Source organism: Bufo bufo, chromosome 4 (assembly GCF_905171765.1).
Source record: "Bufo bufo chromosome 4, aBufBuf1.1, whole genome shotgun sequence".
Classification (NCBI taxonomy): domain Eukaryota; kingdom Metazoa; phylum Chordata; class Amphibia; order Anura; family Bufonidae; genus Bufo; species Bufo bufo.
This window is the reverse complement of record NC_053392.1, coordinates 574256771-574265877: the sequence shown is the minus strand read 5'-3', so window position 1 is coordinate 574265877 and position 9107 is coordinate 574256771.

The window sequence follows — 9107 nt, the reverse complement described above, 5'->3', positions numbered from 1 at the left end:
TCAATGATTCCCATAAGAGACCCACTAACATGCATTTGGAAGTAAGAGATCCCATAGGGAGCTACTGTAGGTTTGGGCTGAAAGAATAGCCATAAAATATTTTTTGCCAAGTACTTTCACACAGTTCTCATAATTTACAACGCCTACAGATCTTGGAAACTGTAATTATGCCTTTGCATCAATATAACCACAGTATATGGCAAATTATCTTGTAAGACTCATAGATGACGGTGAGGAAACAGACTGTTATTTAGGTGTGCCATATTGGGTGTCCTATGGGTCTAGAATCCAGAGATTTCAAAGTGACAATGCATTGTATCTTCACACATTTTACACCTACTGTAGAGGGGTCACCAGCTCATTTCACAATCACTCTGCCAAAATCTTACCCAAGCAAGGGTCATTTTGAATTTGGCACCTTGCCAGAAGGAGTATCATAAGCAAAGTCCATATGGCTGCTTTGTGCCCATGGAGTTTAGAATAGACGAATCAGTTTATTCCTTCTTCTCCTTGGCGTGAGTCTCTGTGGATCTTCACCTTTCCACAGGCGCCATAATATTGGCAAATAAAAATAATGTCATTGTATAATACAGTTGAAGGGGCCCTGACAACGACATCTTTCTGTCCTCCTCCCGGGCAGGCCTCTTCTGAGTTCAGCCCCCATAGCATCCGCTTCCACTATGGCTACACCCCTGCTCCTTTCGGTCTATTCGCCTTTTCTTAGTAATTGGAAATGGAGGGGGAAAAAACTTACATTGGCCTTTGGGGGTTCTGTTCACCATCAACACAAAGATGTGCCAAATTGAATCAATTCTATGTTGCCTAAGACTTGTCTGGATGGAAGGGAAATGTAAAAATACATAAATGCAGATGAGTCATTGAAAAAGAAAAAAAAAAGCTTGACATATTTAAAAAGCAAAACATACAAAAAGCCCATAAAGTACTAAAAAACAGATCCTTACAGGACCTGGGAGCACTTTAATATATGTACTTTGGCTCAATCTCTAATAGGACAAGCGGAAATACATAATATCCTCGCTGGGTCTGCCATGTACCTTTCCAACAGGCAACCAAAATATACGTATTTATTTGAGTTGGGAACACACAGTATATGTCAAGAGTATAGTAATGGAGGTTACGGTCCTCCATCTCGGTCATATTTTCAACACCCTCATTGTCTGCTCTTTCCCTTAGTTCAACTCCGTGCTATATTTTCAAGGGAAGTGTAACATTTTCAAGAATATACAAATGCTCACACTTGGTTCTCAAAGTGTTTTTCTTCCCGTTGAAGCAAAATGAGGATAGTGAAGTTACCGTGTGAAGACATCACCCGGACAGTGGGAGCTTTATACAGATTCCCATAGCTACTCATTCATATTTGTAGCGCCTCTGTGAATACGAAAACCTAAAAATGTGACATAGTAGTGGTAAGGCGTACCAGTGACATGTAAACATACCAGGTCCACCCTACCTTTCTCCTTCCTCTGTAGGGTCAGATGTGTGTGCCTACTTGAACTTGTTTTCAGTCAAAAATACATACAGTTTAATTATTCTGAAAAATATTCAAATGATATATCCAGTATATTTTATATTTTTTTACCCTATTTTTGTGCACTATGTGAGAACACTAATTGAGTGCATAGAACTGAATTATTAACAAACTAGTCTGATGCAGGTGTAAAAAGGGGCAAGTTGAGGTACTAGTACAATTGGACTTGAATGTAACTGAGGTCTACAAGCCTTCCTCCTACCATTTTGAAGACAATTTCCATTTGTGAAGCCATCCAGAAGCTGCCACTGGAAATTACTGAAGCTTAGCCATTTAATCCCCGAGTTTCTTGCAGTCAGGTCCTAGGTGGCATGACATTATACCATACTAGGAGGCAGGGTACTTATCATAGGTTCCTGGTGCACGATGATTTGCCACCATGATGATTGTAGAACTCACATCACGACCGACTTTGCTGAAGAGTGAAGATGTAAAAATGTTTGAACAAATAGTCATAATGGATTTGATGTTTTGGATGTTGGCTCATTTGCCCCGTCATGCAATTTTAGATCAATAACCATTGACAATTGTACATTAAATTATATTGTAAGCTCAATTGGTGCATGGTCTGAAGAGGCTATGTTATTTATTGTACTTGTAAATGTGTTCTACACACTACAGACATGTATACAATAAAAAATTGAATCCCATCCCAAGGGGGTAGATATAGGGGAGCCTTGATGTCTGATGGGTCCCAAAGGCACCTCTGCTACCTACAAAGATACTAAAGACCTCAATAGCACCTGGTATGTGAGGGCCTAGGTTTTAATTTGAAGACCAGGCACTCCAATTTTACACCATTGGGATGAGGGTGGTGGTAGTATTCCAGCTGGCTAATCCAGCTCCAGAGCTCCCTGGGTCATGCATGCAGTGAGTTGCACATGCAGTTCCCCTCAGGGAACACCCTAGGGTTTCCTGCCCAGTGATGGTTAGAGTGCTATTGATGTTAGATGAATGAGACGTGGGTTGCAAATACGAGGAGGGCAGATAAGATGTGGAGACTAATGACCAGGCCGGCTTGGTTATAGTAAAATATAGACTCTCTTTAACTGAATAGTGATGAGTGTGAGAAAATTCAAGAAGTAGGCACAGTTTTCAAGTATTCCACAGAGTATGCTTTTCCAAAAGGCTGTATATAGGGGATGACTACTATGATGGTCCGTGTATAATAAAATAGAACCGCGGCACTCGAGTTAGGTAATTAGTTATTTATTTAGTTATTTAAAGGTTGTTTGGACGGCACTCCTTAACAATGATCCGGTGCTCAGCGGTAGCGTCAATCAGTGTATAATAAAATAGAACCGCGGCACTCGAGTTAGGTAATTAGTTATTTATTTATCCATCCAGAAAATAAGGCTAAGGCCAACGTTTCGGTCTCATCCCAAGCCATCCTCCACACCAGACGTTTCTTTTTTCCAGGCCGTGAACAAGGTCTCGGGATGAGACCGAAACGTTGGCCTTAGCCTTATTTTCTGGATGGATAAATAAATAACTAATTACCTAACTCGAGTGCCGCGGTTCTATTTTATTATACACTGATTGACGCTACCGCTGAGCACCGGATCATTGTTAAGGAGTGCCGTCCAAACAACCTTTACTATGATGGTCCCATCTGAGTATGTTTCCACAGATACTTACTAGACTGACCAAAGATGTGCAATTTCTTATGGCCAGTCTGTCTCAGTAGTGTGGGAGGTGCCAGAAGCAATAAATAACCCAAATCACATGCAGTAAAGTCTACAGCCACATGTGTGCATTACCTTTACTGTCTTTGTCTTTCCCTCAGAGGTTGGTTCTTAGCAAAGTTGCTTTTCTTTTCACTCACATAGATGTTGTCTCCCTGGAGAAGAATTATTTTCTCCTGCTTCAGCTTGTCTGACATACACGTCTTCACTCTTGGCTGACTGACTTGGAACTCTCTAGCCAGAGGAAAGTGGAGCCAGCCCACCACCTGGCAACTATTACTAAGGACTGGTAGTTAGCTATTTCCTACCTATATACAGCCTTTTGGAATACAGAGTGCATAGTAAATAATACTAATATATAGTATAATAATAATACTGAAAGTGCATAGTGGGCATCTTAGTAAACATTTTAACAACTTTACAAGTGAACCCTGGTTTTAACTCTTTAACAGTGACATTAGCCCTGTAGCAGTGAACCATCAGGTATACAATTTGGTATTTTCTGACCTATGGCAGTGTAGTTACTATTGTAGCAGTAGGTTATTCTGTGGGACAGTTTGCCTTTTCATATGTGTTGCCAAAAATCTTCTTAGTGTACATGAAATAGTAAGTACATATGGTCCCGATCCTCCCTAGTCTAATGTTGCCTGGCTTTGTTCTAGGTCTATGTACATCTAAAATCATCTGGTAACTACCAAACAGAGTTATGATTCTTCTGAGCTTCTATGGACAAGCCTAAACAAGCAATAATTACATTAGAAATTAACTTGTGGGACTCTCTTTATTGGCCCAGATTTAACACTAATGGTAGGTGTTACACATGATAATTGGTATGTGCATTACAGTTTCTTCCAAAATACATTAGATAACAATTGGCTACCACGTAGCTTGCCAAATGTATAGTAGTTTCAGCCAATCAAAAATCCAACATCACCAATCACCCTTTTGGAAAATTGATCAGTTGACATCTATCATGCAAGATATTACATACCATTTTTTGATAGTCCATCATGTTTCAAAATCTTTAGGAGATGCAGGTGACCTCAGGAGCTATTTTCATGATGTGTGACACCCCAGACGAAGCAGATAGCGAAACCCGGGTCGGGCAGGCAGGAATACAATTTTTTTTATGTGCGATGTTAAAAGAACAGACTTTGTAAGTATAATAAAACACAGAGAATCCTTTTACTTGCGGGTGTGCACTATGTTTTTTTCCTTTTGAAGGGATAACAACTGTTTCAACTGCCGGTTGGTTCAGAGATCGAGGGGGCTGAAACCAGAGACTGAGGAAAAGTGCTCTGGAAAAAGGGTTGTGTGTGAACTAACCTCTACTTAAAGCACCTTCGGCGCGGACACAAACTTAATTTTTATGTGTCACCGCACCAGCCCGCGCATCCTGACGCGCGCTTCCAGGCGGGGGATTATTTGAATCTCCTGCCTGTGAAGCAACCACATATCTCCGGCGTGTTAATTACGCCGCTGGAGGTACGTGGCCAATAATGGCAGGGGAGCCCTTTGTTCTCCTGCCTTTGTAGTGTACTGCTCTGCTGGAGGTGTCATCAAAGGGCAGAAGATCTATTGATCCTCTGTCCTTTGAAGTGACTGAAACTGGACATAATTGTGCAGTTATCAGCACCTCCCCCCTACAGGCGCTGGTATGCACCTGCAGGAGGATTAATCAGCTTGGGGGGGTACCCGTGCTGGGGGACAGCATATTGGCTGCATAACATAAGTATATATATATCGATATAGATACATGGGGCATATCTATATACATATATATATACACATATACAGTTGTGTTCAAAATAATAGCAGTCAGATATCACTAACCAAATAATTTACTAGCAGGTATAGTAGAGTAATAGAAATCCAACAGACCCAACAGTCATGACATGCATGCTGCTGATTCTCTGTAATTCAATCACTTATTGAAAGGGGCATGTTCAAAATAATAGCAGTGTGGAGTTCAATGAGTGAGGTCATTCATTCTTTGAAAAACAGGTGGCAATCATTGCCCTTATTTAAGGAAAGAAGGCAGCAAATGTTCTACATGCTGGTTACAGTGCATTTCTCTCTGAAATTCTGAGGAAAATGGGTAGTTCCAGACATTGTTCAGAAGAACAGCGTAGCTTGATTAAAAAGTTGATTGGAGAGGGGAAAACATATAAAGAAGTGCAGAAAATGATAGGCTGCTCAGCATAAATTATCTCAAATGCTTTAAAATGGCAACCAAAACCTGAAAGACGTGGAAGAAAGCGAAAAACTACCGTTCGAATGGATAGAAGAATAGCCAAAATGGCAAGGACTCAGCCAACAATCAGCTCCAGGAAGATCAAAGAAGGTCTAAAGTTACCTGTGAGCACTGTTACAATTAGAAGACACCTATGTGAAGCCAAGCTATCTGGAAGAAGCCCCCGCAAAGTCCCACTGTTGAAAAAAAGACGTGCTGAAGAGGTTACAATTTGCCAAAGAGCACATTGACTGGCCTAAAGAGAAATGGCGCAACATTTTGTGGACTGATGAAAGTAAGATTGTTCTTTTTGGGTCTAGTGGCCGGAGACAGTTTGTCAGACGACCCCCAAACACTGAATTCAAGCCCCAGTACACTGTGAAGACAGTGAAGCATGGTGGTGCAAGCATCATGATATGGGGATGTTTCTCATACTACGGTGTTGGGCCTATTTATCGCATACCAGGGATCATGGATCAGTTTGAATACATCAGAATACTTGAAGAGGTCATGCTGCCTTCTGCTGAAGAGGAACGACCCCAAACACACCAGTAAACGTGCAGCATCTTAATTTCAGGATTGACGTTATGGAGTGGTCAGCCCAATCCCTGGATCTTAATCCAATAGGTAACTTGTGGGGTGACATAAAAAATGCAGTTTCTGAGGCAAAACCAAGAAATAGAGAAGAACTGTGGAATGTAGTCCAATCATCCTGGGCTGGAATACCTGTTCACAGGGGCCAGAAGTTGGTTGACTCCATGCAACACAGATGTACAGCAGTTCTCAGAAACAGCGGTTATACAACTAAATATTAGTAAAGTGATTCAAAAGAAAGCAAAATCTTCAAACATTTTTTCAGTTTATATAGTGAATGTTTGAGTTTGTAAAGAAGAATACAAACACTGCTATTTTTTTGAACAGCCTAATATTCACTTTTCTTCAATTTTTTTAGAGGAACAACACAAATTTTAAATATTTTTCTTTATGTTTTGATTTGGAATAGAATGTGTAGTGTTCCCAATGCATTTGTGTGTATGGAAATAAAAGCTATTAGAAGGATTTTGAGCTTTATTCACTTTTTTAAACACACTGCTATTATTTTGAATACAACCATACATGAGATAAACCTGGGGCATAAATGGGCAGCAAATACCCATATACAATGAGCCCCACTGGCCATTCAAGGCCAATACATATATGTATGTTACAATATATATACAGTTGCAAGAAAAAGTATGTGAACCCTTTGGACTTATATGGATTTCTGCACAAATTGGTCATAAAATGTGATCTGATCTTCATCTAAGTCACAACAATAGATAATCACAGTCTGCTTAAACTAATAACACACAAAGAATTAAATGTTACCATGTTTTTATTGAACACACCATGTAAACATTTACAGTGCAGGTGGAAAAAGTATGTGAACCCTTAGACTAATGACATCTCCAAGAGCTAATTGGAGTGAGGTGTCAGCCAACTGGAGTCCAATCAATGAGATGAGATTGGAGGTGTTGGTTACAGCTGCCCTGCCCTATAAAAAAAATACAAACCAGTTCTGGGTTTGCTTTTTACAAGAAGCATTGCCTGATGTGAATGATGCCTCGCACAAAAGAGCTCTCAGAAGACCTACGATTAAGAATTGTTCACTTGCATAAAGCTGGAAAGTGTTATAAAAGTATCTCCAAAAGCCTTGTTGTTCATCAGTCCACGGTAAGACAAATGGTCTATAAATGGAGAAAGTTCAACACTGCTGCTACTCTCCCTAGGAGTGGACGTCCTGTAAAGATGACTGCAAGAGCACAGTCAATGAGGTGAAGAAGAATCCTAGAGTGTCATCTAAAGACTTACAAAAGTCTCTGGCATATGCTAACATCCCTGTTAGCGAATCTACAATATGTAAAACACTAAACAAGAATGGATTTCATGGGAGGATACCACAGAGAAAGCCACTGCTGTCCAAAAAAACCATTGCTGCACGTTTACAGTTTGCACAAGAGCACCTGGATGTTCCACAGCAGTACTGGCAAAATATTCTGTGGACAGATGAAACCAAAGTTGAGTTGTTTGGAAGAAACACACAACACTATGTGTGGAGAAAAAGAGGCACAGCACACCAACATCAAAACCTCATCCCAACTGTGAAGTATGGTGATGGGGGCATCATGGTTTGGGGCTGCTTTGCTGCGTCAGGGCCTGGACGGATTGCTATCATCGAAGGAAAAATGAATTCCCAAGTTTATCAAGACATTTTGCAGGAGAACTTAAAGGGTTTCTGTCACCCCACAAAACTCATTATTTTTTTTTTGGATAGTTAGATTCCTCATAGCGCGATATAGGAGAATATAATAGTCTTACTTACTTTCATGGGGCAGATTCTTTATAAAACGAAGTTTTATAATATGTAAATGAGGGCTCTACCAGCAAGTAGAGTGTCTACTTGCTGGTAGCCGCAGCAGAAAACCGCCCCCTCGCCGTGTTGATTGACAGGGCCAGCCGTGATCTCCTCCTCCGGCCGGCCCTGTCAGTAATTCAAAAATCGCGCGCCTCTGGTCATTCGGCGCAGGCGCTCTGAGATGAGGAGGCTCGTCTCCTCAGCACTCCCTCAGTGCGCCTGCGCCGATGACATCACCGAAAGAGAAGACGTCATCGGCGCAGGCACACTGAGGGAGTGCTGAGGAGACGAGCCTCCTTATCTCAGAGCGCCTGCGCCGAATGACCAGAGGCGCGCGATTTTTGAAATACTGACAGGGCCGGCCGGAGGAGGAGATCACGGCTGGCCCTGTCAATCAACACGGCGAGGGGGCGGTTTTCTGCTGCGGCTACCAGCAAGTAGACGCCCTCATTTACATATTATAAAACTTCGTTTTATAAAGAATCGGCCGCATGAAAGTAAGTAAGACTATTATATTCTCCTATATCGCGCTATGAGGAATCTAACTATCCAAAAAAAAATATATGAGTTTTGTGGGGTGACAGAAACCCTTTAAGGCCATCTGTCCACCAGCTGAAGCTCAACAGAAGATGGGTGTTGCAACAGGACAACGACCCAAAGCATAGAAGTAAATCAACAACAGAATGGCTTAAAATACACCTTCTGGAGTGGCCCAGTCAGAGTCCTGACCTCAACCCGATTGAGATGCTGTGGCATGACCTCAAGAAAGCGATTCACACCAGACATCCCAAGAATATTGCTGAACTGAAACAGTTCTGTAAAGAGGAATGGTCAAGAATTACTCCTGACCGTTGTGCACGTCTGATCTGCAACTACAGGAAACGTTTGGCTGAAGTTATTGCTGCCAAAGGAGGTTCAACCAGTTATTAAATCCAAGGGTTCACATACTTTTTCCACCTGCACTGTGAATGTTTACATGGTGTGTTCAATAAAAACATGGTAACATTTAATTATTTGTGTGTTATTAGTTTAAGCAGACTGATTGTCTATTGTTGTGACTTAGATGAAGATCAGATCACATTTTATGAGCAACTTGTGCAGAAATCCATATCATTCCAAAGGGTTCACATACTTTTTCTTGCAACTGTATATATGAGCTGAAACGTTGCTGTTACCACATGGGTGAATAAAATACCCTTTTTTTCCCGGATATTTGAGTGCTGCCTTGGCCTTTTTCGCATATAT